Genomic DNA, 14236 nt, shown 5'->3' with positions numbered 1-14236 from the left:
ACCAGAAGCAGCCAGTTTTTCTCGTGGCCGCTGCCTCCTCATTAATTAAACATGAGCTACGATGACGACGCAGACCAGCCCTCCGTTGAGTAAAGCCTGCTGTCACAGGGCTGGCTGCTGGTACACGACCTGCCAGCCACAACAAATCCCTTCGCTTCACAGTCGATCAATAATCATGCTCGTGGTATTATGGTGTGATGACTGACACCGCGTGTTGGTTTTCATTGGCTTCAAAACACCATGGGATCGCTAAACCCTTAGGTGCCGAGGTTATTATATCTGCAGGCCCGGACGACAGCATTTTTAAGGTTCATGAAGGATTTCACCAAACTATGAAAGGATTGAAAGACAAACTTACCACTTTATCTGTGTTTTTGTCCTGATCCAACTGAGGCAACAAATGAAAAGTTGTGTTAACAGAAGATTTTCATCTACCCTGACTGTGTTTAAATGTCTTGCAAGGAGGGAAAAAATGGTAAAAAAAAAAAAGATATTCATAGAGTACAAGCTTGTAGAAAAGAACTTCAAAAGGAGTCAGAGCCGTAACCCCTTTGAAAGGTGGTACTGAAAGTAGACTGCATGGAGAAGACTGTACTATACTTTTAAACATTTTGCAAACCACATAATCTTTTCCTTTATCCTAGGCAACTATGTACTAATTTGTGTTGCTCTATATAAAATCACAGTAAAATACATCGAAGTACATATTTAGGGTAAGCTGTATATAAAATGGGGATTTTACTGGAAATGTCTGAATGAGAATGACAAGCAAAAGCAGAAATTTAAGAATTACTGGAAGCAAAAGCAACATTCAATTCATAAAACTTACTGAAGGGAAATAAAGAAGAAATAGCAAGTAGACAGAAAGGAGGACAAGTAAATTAATTCAAAATGCTACAAGGAAGTATTTCTGGTCGCACTAGTTTTCATGGTCAATTGCACCATGCAATGAGAAATGTGGGTGTCAGGACATGACTCACAAAAGGACATATTGTGATAGTACCCAGCATCAATGGGGCTAGGCAAGAGGAAGCTACGGCAAATTAGAATACAAAGTAAAAGATACAAAGACAATGTGACTCCAAAGCACTCAAAGTAAAGGTTCAAATTGTAAAGGAAAATCACATGTATTCACTTGCTCATTCTGATGTCACACCCATAAAGCATTTTTTTATTTTTTACTCAAGTCAGTGCATTCAACCAGGAGAGAATTGGGTAGGGAGTGTCCTCTATTCTCTCTCAGTGACACACAGGCTGTCGTTTCATGTGGTAGAGCACACTAAAAAAAATGTTTCTTAGAACCGACTTAAAAAAAAATACTCCAGTTTGTTATTGCTAACTGTTTTAGTTTTGCTCAAGGTATAATTCTGATTTGAATCATTCTGAAATCACAATTATACCTTGAGCGAAACTAATAAATGTGGCTGTAACTAATAAGAGTACTTTCCAAAAGTTGGTTCAAATAAAGAATTTTTTTCAGTGCAAATATTTGTGATGGTTAGGTTGAGCCATCATTTTCCACAGAAATGAAATGGAAACTGATGTTGACGACTCATGAGGTGACTCACCACTTGGATGTAACGTTTTTGCTTGTGTACAATAATCGCTGAAGGCTGGGTTTCCTCCCTTCCTGCTCTCCACTTTGTCTCTTCCCCTTAAAAAAACAAGGTCGTTTGGTTTAAAGTTACTGAAATAACCAGCAGAAAATGACACAATCAACGGGACGGCTTCATAAAAACACGCGAGAATTATTCACATCAGAGTTACAGCTTGAGCAAAACTATTTTAACTAGCTGTAACAAATTAGAGCAAATTTTTAAAAGTTGGTTCAAAGAAACATGTTTTCAGTGCAAGGTTTGCCATTATACACATTATGTATTGCATATATTATAAATATTAAAAGCAAAAAGAACTGTGCTGCTTTTGTTTAATTTCCGTTGTCCCTATTTTTGATTGCATCTGGCAGTTGCATATGCAAATCAATCAAAAGGTCTTGATTTAAATCTTGAAACCTGTATTTGAATGTATACTGCATAAAAAGACAATGTTTGAGCTGAGGAAGGATGACCTACATTTGTTTTGTCATTGAATGACACCATGCGTGTACATAACCACTGGATATACAGGTTTACGTAGAAAATGCCCTAAAATATGCAGCCTTGCTTCAAGAGATCAAACCTATAAATGTAATGACTTCTAGTCTTTTATGAGCACCAGTTTTACTGCCAGCAGTGGAAACACTAATACTTTGCACTCAGAGGTAACAACCTTTTTCACAGTGAAAACATCTGAAGCAGAACAATATTTCTAGATGCAGTGCATCCGGAAAGTATTTATGCTGCTTCAATTTTTCCACATTTTGTTACGTTACAGCCTTATTCCGAATTGTATTAACCGTTCCTTAAATGTCTACACATAAATACTCCATCATGACAATGTAGAAAATATGTTTTTAGTGTTTTGGGAATTTCTTTAAAAACAAGAAAATCAGGCTGTAGCATTAAATTTGGAAACAGTGAGACACCGTAAATACTTTCCACACGCACTGCATCTAAACATGCTTTTCTGCTTCAGATGTTTTGACTATGAAAAGATTTGTTACCTCTGAGAGCAACATAATAATGTTTCCACTGCAAAACTGGTTCACACACAAAGGTTAGAGGTGAAGAATCGAACAAAACCATTTAACAAAAGGTCAGGAAAATTAAAAATAACAAATTCACAGGAGGCAGAAATAATCTTTGTTTCTAGGTTTCACCCAAAGGTATTAAACATCACATAAATCTATAGACAAACATGCCAAAACGTTTTTACTTGCTGGCCAGGAGTTACAAAACCAATCAAATTTGCATTATATTGCAAACATGCAACATACTAATATGTATACTGACAGATTGTTTTTGAAGCTAAAACAGCACAGTGCCCAACAGCACCATCAGCACAGATTAGACAATCAGCCAATTGTTCACTGACAGCATTATGTAATCACAAGATAATTAATCCACCTTCCACATATGTCCATCTTCACATGCTCCCTTGCTATTCTAATCACTCAGCAGAGTGTTTCGGATCAGGTGATCTGATCAGCACGTGAATATGCATGTGTTTGCTGTGTAATTCAAGTGAGGAGAAATGCTGGCGTGGGATCGGTGAAGCATTTAAGAATGGCCCCTCTGTTAGCTGTTCCCTTGGTGCACAGAGACCTCACATTGTGTGTCCGGCCAGCGCCTGGGTTACTGCTATTGTCCGTCCACACCTCCCTCTCATTCTCCTGCACAGCCATGCACCAGAGATGGGGAAGAAAGTGGCTTTTCATTGATGGGTCAGTTGGAGCATGCACAGGAACCAAGAGGAGGCGAGGTGGGGGGGGTTTGCATGGAGGAGGGAGGGGGATGGTCGCTCAGCTGGCTGCAATGGCCTTTCATTATCTTGAACTATTTCCCAGCAACAGCCAACAATCATGAATACTACAGAATGGCTCATTACCTCCAAGTACCGACATGAAGCGTTGAGGAGGAGGGAGCAGCGGACCAATGAGGATGCTGCAAATTGCTGGCCAGTTTCATATTCCTTTGATCGGACCGAGAGAACGATGATTACTAGCTTTCCTCATCCTTGCTTGCACGAGACATTTCTTTTCAAAGTTTGCACAGAGGTCAAATTATGTCAGAATGTGCAGATAACAATTATAAATGAATGAATAAATAAGTTTTCTCTGCTTATTTCGCTCATTTTTATTTTTATTTTTACAAATCTCATGTCACCTGCATGCAAAAAAGCATCAACGTTCTTTCACAATATTGTTTTTTTTTTTAGAAACATTAAACATATTCATGTAAGCCAGTAACAATTATAAGTATTTTCATTGTGCTCAAATGAACTGTAAGAAAAATAAGATTAAGCAAATTGCTCATTCTAATTAGTGAAACTGTCTATCTAAGGAAAAAAGTAGATGACATCAACTTCTCATTTCCATGCAGTCCCCCGTCCTGAGTAAGCACAGTGAGCGACGCCTTAGAAACAGGAAGAAACCTCCAGCAGAAACAAGCTCAGGGAAGATGGCTGTCCGGCAACTTGGGGTTGACAGACTAGACATAAGACAGTTTACACATGCTTGCTTCCTTACTAACAGATTGATAAAATACTGTTCAGCAGCATCAGAAAAATGAGGGAAATCCAACCAATCTAATTAATTAATTTTAACAAATGAAGCAAAGTACAATGGCTTCAGTCCTAAACCCTGTGAGGCTCCACAACTAACACATTCCCATATTATCTATCTATTATTCCTTCCATCAATTCATCAAAGCATTTTTCCTATGTTGGAGCTAACTCGGAGCAATATACTCTCCACCGTCGCTACATAATGACTAAAGAGGAATTATTGCTGCAGTCAGTGACTTGATGCAGTCGGCTGAGTTTCCTCAGACAGAAAACAAATTGGAAAAATGAACCGAACTCAACTGCATCGTTTTATAACAAGAATTTAGTTGGAGTGTATGTAACTGACTCTGAATTTGCATAATTGGACAGAATTTACTTTATATTTTTCAGTATTAATTGGATGTTTTTATTTACTGACATTATAGGTTTGAAGTTCACTCAGTATTCACTGGGGGACATAAACTAATACATCAATCTAAGAACTGTAACCAGGCTTTTAAAAATGTTTTAAAATGTTCTTTCATTAGTGTTATTAGCTTCTGTTTCTGTAATAGTGATTAAAACTGTTAAGCGTTCAACTACCAAGGAATCTTTTAATTTAGTACCACTTACAGGGGTTCAATGTGTAATTTTTCTTCACTTCTGTTCTCTGGCCCTCCTTAATGTCAGTCTGAACCATGCTAGGAAGACTGGGCCCTGGACTTTGAACTCTTCTAGTCTGAAACAGTTACAAAAGTGATAAATGCTGTTAGCATAGGAACTGTATACCCTTTTTCCTCCCAAGAATTAATTTCTTAAAAAAGGATTTTAAACTCAACTCAGAGTGGCATCAACTGGGAGCAGAACCCTTTGTGAAGCTAACCTAAAAAGTACTGAGTGACGCATAATTTTAGAGATATAAAATTTTATTTCAGTTCCAGCAAATCAACCAAGCCTGGTTGAATTCCGGTGTATCTCTAAAGTTGAGTGTTTGATGTTTGGCTTTTTTTTTTTTTTTCCTAAAAATATTCATTTCCAATACTCAGCCTGCTGTAGATGTTTTTAAAGCCTTAAATCTCCACTTTCACCTTGTTCGCTCTCTTCATATAGTATTTTAAGGACATGTCACAGAAATTGTGTAATAATTTATCAGAGCATAAACAACATTTAATAAATCTAACTATTCCACTCCTCTTTTCTCTACACTATCACACCATGTGTTGCGCAACGGATCTTGGCCAGAAGTCTGCGTTTTCTGTTGCTGCATCGTAACAAGGAGCGCTGTCACAACGTGTTGGGGAAAAATCTGTCCTCCCTCACTGAAAAAGATGCCTCCCTCTCTCTCACCCCTCCTCCTCCTCCTCCACTCTGAAGTCTCTCTATCAGACATGTTAACTCATGAGCTCCCTTTTTCAGACGCTCAAAGAAATAAAACATCTTAAGACAAAATTAAAGCCAAGTTTGTAAAAAAAATAAAAAAGAAAGAAGGTCAAACATAAGTCATGCTATTTGTCCCAGAACCCGATTAAAGGCAACACAGCAAGCTGTAGTGCCACTTTTTAAAGCTTTGGCTCGGAAGGCAAACTATTCGAGTATTAACATGCTGTAAACATTTGTTGTGTAGGACGTAAAATGTGTGGCACTTAAAACTGAGAGCTACTAGACAGCAACTAACACAGTACCTAAAAATAAGGAGTTCGTCTCCATTTTATTTGGATTATGGAAACCTATAATTACATTTATAGCAATAAAAAGCCATAGCAGGTGCTTAGAAATATATGTTCCTGGATGTTCTGAAAACATGTTTGCCTAAGGGATTAAAATGAAACATTTTGTAAATATGATTAAATGTAAAACAATTTTATCAAAAAAAAAAAAAAGTCACTATCAACATAGGTAAAAATAATAATTTTGGAACGATTTCCTCTCTTCTGGGGATGAAATCCTGTCCCAACTGGTGGAGTTTAAGAATTTCTTGTTCACAAATGAAAGAAAAATGGAGTGGAAGATCAGTTGGAGGGTTGGTGCAGCATCTGAACTTATGCAGCGACTCTTCTGCTGTGATGAAGAGAGCGCCTAGCCGAAAGGTGAATTTCTGCCTGGGTTGATGGATAGCCCTTGTCTTACATCGTAGCCATGTCTTTTTTTTTTTTTTCCAGTTACTGTAAATGACACACATTCAAAGTAAGACATTCAAAGCAGACCCGTGGTTCTTTTTATCTGGCTGCTTGTTTTTGCTCAGCATATTCTGTTCCTTAGTACTTTTCTTCTTTTCCTTTGGAATCAGCACTATAGGCACCAGATGTCCTCCATGTCTGGCCAGATGGAGGAAGCAAAAAAAAAGAAATTGCAAACACGCTAAAAAAAAAGTGAACTTTGTTTTCATCTAAGCTTAAAACTATGAATACTGCAGTACTTTATTGTTTTTTTTCTTCTCCGTGTAAATCAAAAATGCTTTAAATAAATGTAATCTTGTATCTATAGCAAGAGTTGTACTGCTTCGAAAGAATTCGCAGTAAAGCTATTTCATTTCAGCCTGATGTGTATGTGTCATGTGACTGCAGCCACATCCTGGATTGTTAAAAAATTCTGCTTGATTTCTATGCAAAATCAGAGATCTCATAATAGTTTTAAAATAAATTATTAAGTGAAGTTTTTGTTTAAAAATGGACTGAGGGCAAATACACAAGAAATTGAAAATTCTGCTTTCAATTTCTGTTGGACAATTCAGTTTCAGTTCTTAAACTCTGTTTTCTGGGTCACACACCTCGGTGCTGAAGAAACCTACAGAAAACTGATGATTTGAGAGTTTGGTCGCTGGTCATTTGACATGACGAGTGACAAATGACAACTTCACCTGTGTAGCACTCCAGGTACATACAGATGCCACAGGTTTGCTGCATATAATGTAGTTCTGTCAATCTGCGTTTAATTACACTGTGGCTTTCTCAAGGGTGTCTGACCAAAACATTTAATTTAAGAACTGCAATTGAACCACTATACCATTAGCCACAATACACTGAAAAAACTAACTTTAAATAAACTGAAATAATTAGTCATAAATTGTGTCCTAAAATCATTTTGTATTTCATCATGTTGTCTTTGACATAAATATTGTCTTTTTTGCTAGTAAACACTGATTGACCATACCGTAGAACCTACAGCATAGGTAGTCAAGCAAATACATCACTCTAAAAGTTTAAAATCAAAGATTTAAATAAACATAAACCCTGCTCTGAGCTTTAGTTAGACCACCAAAGCAGATGGAGTAGGAAGAACAAGCAATAAAAATGGATGTTTAGATTACAAGAGGAAGCAGACAAAGATAGACCAAAGCAGGAGGGGCCTTATAATAAATACAGATGCTAGTTTTACCCTTTGAAAAAAAAATTTTAAAAGTATTTTAAGTTCTTTTGTGTCTGTGTTCCCTGGGTCTCATCCGGTGATCACACAGTAAGGAACGAAAGGTGAACGATAACCCTTTGACCCGACCTGTGCGTGTTTGTGGTTTATTTTAGAAGTCCAGGAAGAGGATGTGTGACTGTGTCACTGACTCATTCAGCAAACTGCAGCTGGAGATAGTCGTTTTAATGACCCATTACTAAAGGACAGGAAGAGCGGGTACCTATTTACCGCCACGTTTCCAACCAAAAGTATATATGTGCTTTTAACACTTTACCATTTTGGTAGCTCAATAAAAAGCACGGCTTAAAAGTAGCAGCAACATTTCCAATACTTAGAATTTCAGTGTAACCAAAATATTGTCCTCAATTATTATTTTATGTTCACTCCCACAGTCATTTTCACAATAATAAAACATAAGAAAAAAGAATATACTTCATCATCTTATTCAATCTTGCAATCAAAAATAGCAAAGTTTTATTATTGGAAAAGCGATTTGTGGTCTTGAATTTTGACAATGTTTTTGACAGTGTAATTTCTGAAGCTTTGACTTTGGGAATGAGTTTTTATTGTGTTTGTTTGTGTTACATTGCTCTTCTGATTAGCAATGTAACACATTCCTCTAAAGTAATCATCATAATAAGAATCGAGAACACTTATGATGATGATTACTTTAGATTTTACTTCTATTAGTATATAAGTCAAGACAGTAGTGGAAAAAGGAAACAGAAAGGATTAAATCAGCAGTAAGTTAAATATGTTGGATATGAACTACAATAAAACAGCAATATCAATCACAGTTAAGACTAATGAAAAAAGGTTCATTAAGATCAATAACAGTGAGTTTTTATAACAGCAATAACTGCTGCACATAAACCTCCAGTCCTTTGAAAAGAAATTACTTAAAAGAACAGAATTTTATTTGATGTACCTGCCCTGTGAAGTCAGAAATCTTCCGATGCTCATCTGGTCAGTGTTTGTCACTGGATATCCCATCTTTCCACTGAACCCTCTACTATGTTTGCCGCGGTGGGAGAGCAGCCAGAGTTATGACTGTGGTCCTATTACAAAACACACACTACAGCTGAGCAACCTTGCTGACTCGAAATGTCATGCGGCCTGCAGGAGACGCTGACTTTCTTGGATACAGTACATGCAGGACGTCTAACTTTCAGCGGCAGCAGCAGGTTTCCAAACAAAGTTGAACCGTGGTTGGTGTGTAACTCCAGCAGCAAGAGCTGACTTGGAGTGGAAGGAATGTTGACCCCTTTGGGCCTGTGAACGTTAAGCAGTGTTGTTAAAGGGGGAAAGGGCAGTGACATGTTCATGAATTAACAGGGAACAGGGATAATACAGTAAAAGATTACATTCAGGAACTGTGCACAACATTATTCACTGCATAGTTAAAACAAGGCTAAGTTAACAACGAGCAAGGGGATAATATCCGCAAAAAATCAGTAAGTCAAGCAGCTGATAACAGTTCAGCTGACTTAAAAACACCAAACTGTTATCCTTGGATTTACAGCATTTGACAAAGGCCTAGTCAGTTCCATTAAGATATCTGAAAACAAACAGCTACATATAAAGGTACTATCTTAGACTGTGACATCCTTCATGTTTTCTGTTGGGAAGAGTAAAGTCGGCACGCACTGTTAAAGTTCTGAAAGAGTGCTCGATTTTTCACGCTGTTGAAATGCTGCCCTCTTGTGGTTTTAATTCTACGTCACATGCAATTCAAAACTATCACCACTGGAGGGAAGCAAATCCACATATTTGAAAAATCTGACGGGGACCTTTTGGAGTCTCGCAATTAAAATATACCATTGAACAGCTACAGCATGACATGAACTTATGAGTCTGGGAATGCAACACTGTTCACAGAACAAACACAAAACATAACCATCAATGTAGATTCAAAATGACACAAAACAAAAAAGCCCTGTTGCCGAGAGATTTGAAGCAACTGACAAAGAAAATACTCACTTTTCTGCTTGTCATTTGTGTGTCTTACTCAAAACGTATAAATTGTTTGAATTATTTTTGATGAGTCGAGTGCCTTACCATTCGTGGCCCTCTAACATTTTACATATAGCAACTTTTACGATAGAACAACAAAAACATTACTGTGTAGAGGAAAAAGACAACGAGTGATTTTCATTATTTTAAATGCAAAGTTTTAAGTGGCATTTGCATTTCTATCCAGTCATCTTTTCTATGAACTAAAACCAAATGCAATCAAGTGGTTTATTGGGTTGCATTACATGTGAGTGTTCATATTTTCTGGCATATTAAATCTGTCACTTTATCCTGAACTAAACTATCCCTGTACAATCAGGTAAGTTGGAAAGGTAATCTTGCAGATGGAGAATAGTAATACTCTTTCAACTAAAATATATGTATTACTGTAAAAAATTCTGTTCTGCACAATGGACGTGGTTGTTATTTATATCATTTTGCATGTGCATGTTATTAACATTTTCTCACAGACCTAAAGATGGTTGGTGGTGTGCACCTATAATAAAACACTGCAACTTCCTCGGTATAAAAATGAAGCCTGCATCCAGGAAGCCACACTTTGGCCACCCATCCCGGTTCTTCATTTCCTTTTAAAGCAGTGGAAGAGCCCCACCATCCCCTGATGCACATCACTATAAGTGCATGTCAATGAGGTGCAGATGACAGGAGTGCATTGTGAGATGGCTGCTGAGTGGGAAGCGCCATGTGACACTCCTGAATGGGCTGCCGGGGGTTGGCAGGAGGGAGAGGATGGTGACATCCACAAAGGCGCATTCAGGAACCGCAGACTAGGTACAAGACTGGCACTGGTCCTCCTTTCCTTCCCTGAGACAGCAGGAGGAGGCTGTTTCTTGGTACGGACTGAATGGAGGAATTATTGTTGAAATAATAGGGGAGAGAAGGTTTATTATCCCCATATAGCACTTCCTCGGGTCTCTTCGTGGACATTGTGTCGCTACTTCGTTGTGTGACTTACAACCTTGTCTTGTTCATGTGGCCTCAGAGACCTAACGGTGTTTTGAGCAAGACAAACTTTTTATGGACATATGCACAGTCCTTGTAAAAGTGTTACTAACCTTCACTTTTTGTAGCATTACGACCACAAACTTTGGTGCACTTTCTTAAGGCTTTAGAGGACGAATCGACTCTAAGTAGTTCTTAAGTGAAGGAAAATGATGAATGGTTTTCAAAAATGTTCTGCCAAGAAATATCTGAAGAGGTTTGGCATGAATTTGTACAACGAGCTGGAGGAAAGTGCTCCCACAGCATTAGTGCTTTGTTCAACAAGTTTCACAATGTGAATGGTGTGTTCAGGGTGATGGTTTTTGTATTTGTTCTGCAAAGTTTGTTTGGTCTCATCCATAACCAGAGCATCTTGATAAATGGTGTGAGGTAACAAGGACTTCTTGTGGCTTTTTTTCCCCCACAATAGTTTTCTTTTTGTCCCTCTTCCATAAGTGCCAGATGTACAGAGTGTCCAACTAGAAGTTGTGCTGTCATCACATTATTTTTCCTGAACTGTGGATCTCTGTCTTTCCTCCAGAATGACAGAGGCCTCTTCCTTGCTTTTCTGAACAGTTGTGCAACATTTTCTTTATATCTTCAGATTTAGATTTAGTGGTGCTGCATAAAACGATGAAAGATTTTTATAATATTTTGTGACCTAATACAAACTTATTCATACTTCCTCACAGGCCTGTCTGCTATACTCCCCAGTCTTTGTTCACCAATGTTCTCAAACAAGCTTCTGAGCCATTTAGAGAACAGCTACATAAATTCTAGCAGTAAGTTAGGTATTGATTACTAATTAGTGATCACTGTTTGGCTCCTAAGTAATTACTAATTGGTTTAACCTGATTTGATTTGGGGGATATGAACACAATGGCACAGCACAATTGTCACATTTCTACTTTTTAAATTTATTTGGACATTTTCTGTCATTTTCCTTTCACCTCACAATTAGGCAATACTTTGTGCTTACTTACACGAAAAGACCAAGTTGACGTTTGAGGTTCCAACCTGACAAATTGTGAGAATCTTCAAGGGGGGTGGATACTTTAATTAAATCGTCAACTAAATTCAATAAGCGTGAATAATAATTTGGATACTTCTGAATAAAATAATAACCCGGACATTTTTACAGTTTGCTTATACTTCCAGATTGACTTACCGGACAATTAAGTACATTCTTGAGGTAAAAATCTATTAACTCTAAATGTACGATTTTGTTTTCATTTTTAATCACCATGCATCTTCATCCTCCTCTCTCAGTGAAGCATCTCGTCCACAAGGCTCGCTGTGCTTTAATCCTGCATGTAGCTCCACTCCTCCTCCTCCTCCTCCTCCTCCTCGCTCTCTTAGTGCCGATCTGACTGCGAGGAGGTGGGACCTACCCACTGGTGGTAGTGGGCGAGTAACCGCGTACGTGCAAATCGTGCAGACTGCCAAGGACGATTGTGGGTAGCCAGAAACGTGAGTTTCTCTTCGATAACCGCGGACCCCTGCTTCAGTCAAATTCATCCACTAGGGACCATCTACCTTCTCGAGTTCGGTCCAGTTTATTTTAAGCGATCGGAGCCCCCCAGTAGCAGTAGCAGCAACAGCAGCAGCAGCAGCAGAGAGAACGTCACACAGACCTACAGACAGACAGACAGACAGACGGACGGACGGAGCGGAGCTGTGTGTGATGAGGAGGTCGTCTCGCCGCAAGGCTTTGCGTAACATCCAGATAAGACGAAGAAGGGGACATTTTTTGTCGTGGGGACTGCTTTCAGTTTGGGTCTGCTTTCAGTGACAGACTGGTTTTGTGAAGAAACACACAGCAGAGATATAAAGCTACTAAAGGAGCTGACGGGGAAATCACCGGTGAGTCTCTGTTTATGTTTTTAGCTCACTGTACACTCCGAGAGCAACTTGGAGGTGATGCTGCCAACTTTAAATGATCTTAAATTGATCTCAGCTGCACTTGAGCACCAAAGACTTCATTTAAGGTCACAAATATACTTACACATGGACAAGAAGACAGCTTTATTCTGGCTAAAATCTTCCTAAAATGATATTTAATAGGGTAACTCGGTCAGCATAACGCTCGAGTTATAAGTTTTATTCTGTCATTTGTAGCAGCTAAAAGGTTAGCGCTGCTAGCTTAACCAGCCGCCGCCCCATCTGTGTCCAGTCTTGTTGTAAAGCAATAAAGTCTCCGAGGATGGCTAAGATACGGAGGAAAGATGATTTCAAACCATCCTGGTGTCCAGTTTAAACAAATATCAACAATTACATCGATGTAATGGTGCCTTGTCGTGATTCCAGTCATGTTTTACTCAGGGGCATCAACATTGGTTTACAGCTAAAATCGGACCCAAAACCAACCAACCAGCCAGTTATAACGGCAATCACGTTAAGGTCCAATTCTTCGTAATGCAAACAACGTTAACGGAGCACCTACGCCCCTCTTAGCTGGTAAGCGAAGCAGACCTGCTGCTGTGAATCCGATGCATGTGTGGACTCATCTGCCATTTCACTGCACCTATCGCTGTTAGGTACTGAAAATGGAGCTGACCCTTATGAATCAAACTGCGCGAAGCTTCATATTTTTAGTGCCAACAACTGGTTTTGGGAAGTAATGGTTTCCTAACCAGACTGAACTCTTAAATATAGAAACCTACACAGCAGACAACAGCCTGCAGTGTTTCTTGTCGGTCTATATCTTTAAACAGGAAATTGAAGATTCCTCTGTGGCAGCGTGGATTGGATCCAGAAGTTCAGGTTTTGTTTGACTTGATCTTCCGGGATCAATAGGAGGAAAGGGGTATTAGTTGTCCACAAAAGCAAAACAAACAAACAAAAAAAAAAAAAACAGAACACAGAGCCTTACTAGCATATCAAGAAAATAAGGTCAGAAAAGAAGGGTCATTTTCTTCTAAACTCTCTCAACGTTATAACTGACATAGTTATCATAACTAGGTGCTAATGCATAGAAAGGAAGCAATCAGAACAATTATTAAAACTTTAACCTGCTGATTCATCACAAGCTCTGTGAACGATGAACAACAATTCACAGAAAACATTTTTCTTTTAAATAGCTTCTTTCAGCTGAGTGTACTTTGTTTAGTCACTTTATCATAGCATTCACAAGGAAGAGCATTGCTTTCCAAAGGGGTAGCACTGATGTGTGGTGCATTTACTGGATGGAGAAAGATTGGATTTTTGAGTTGTCACTGAGCCAGTCAACCTGAAAATCATCTGATTTCAGTCAATCTCTGACACTTTGGTTCATTTCTTGTAATACACCAACAACATGTGTGTCAATGTATCAGTGCTGTTGTGTAGAAAAAATATGTTTGACCTCTGATGTTATCTGGTGCTGTTTTTGTATTATCAAATATCCAGAATAGAGACAGAAACAGCTTAATGTTGTTTGTAGACTAAAGGGCTGCAGTTAAACCCAGCCAGGCATTAAATGTATTAAAATTAAGGCATATTCTATTGTGTTGAGGCAACGTTACAAGAATAGTGAGGCAAAGTGAGTTGAACACAGTGCTTTTTCTAGTTTGGGTGCGATTTGCATCTCAAGTGCCTGCTTTGCTTGTTTCACGAATCCCTGAACTGCTTTGCCTGGTTGTACCGAACACATACGTCGAAAGTCAATCCAGGGGGCAGCAGGTCCAAACACTGA

General features: G+C 38.6%; 1 protein-coding gene across 2 annotated transcripts in view; it reads left to right on the top strand.

Annotated features, from left to right (window-relative positions):
* Positions 1–11930: 11930 nt before the first annotated feature.
* The window catches only part of rnf24 (ring finger protein 24), a 33992-nt gene continuing 31686 nt past the window's right edge, over positions 11931–14236 (top strand). Inside the window, exon 1 of one of the 2 annotated variants that reach the window (XM_017305931.1) lies at positions 11931–12426. The gene's annotated coding sequence lies outside the window, so the exon portion shown is untranslated. The remainder of the gene's footprint in view (positions 12427–14236) is intronic. The other variant, XM_008411818.2, reaches the window with a different exon arrangement.

Source organism: Poecilia reticulata, linkage group LG1 (assembly GCF_000633615.1).
Source record: "Poecilia reticulata strain Guanapo linkage group LG1, Guppy_female_1.0+MT, whole genome shotgun sequence".
Classification (NCBI taxonomy): domain Eukaryota; kingdom Metazoa; phylum Chordata; class Actinopteri; order Cyprinodontiformes; family Poeciliidae; genus Poecilia; species Poecilia reticulata.
This window is presented reverse-complemented; position numbering and strand designations above follow the sequence as displayed.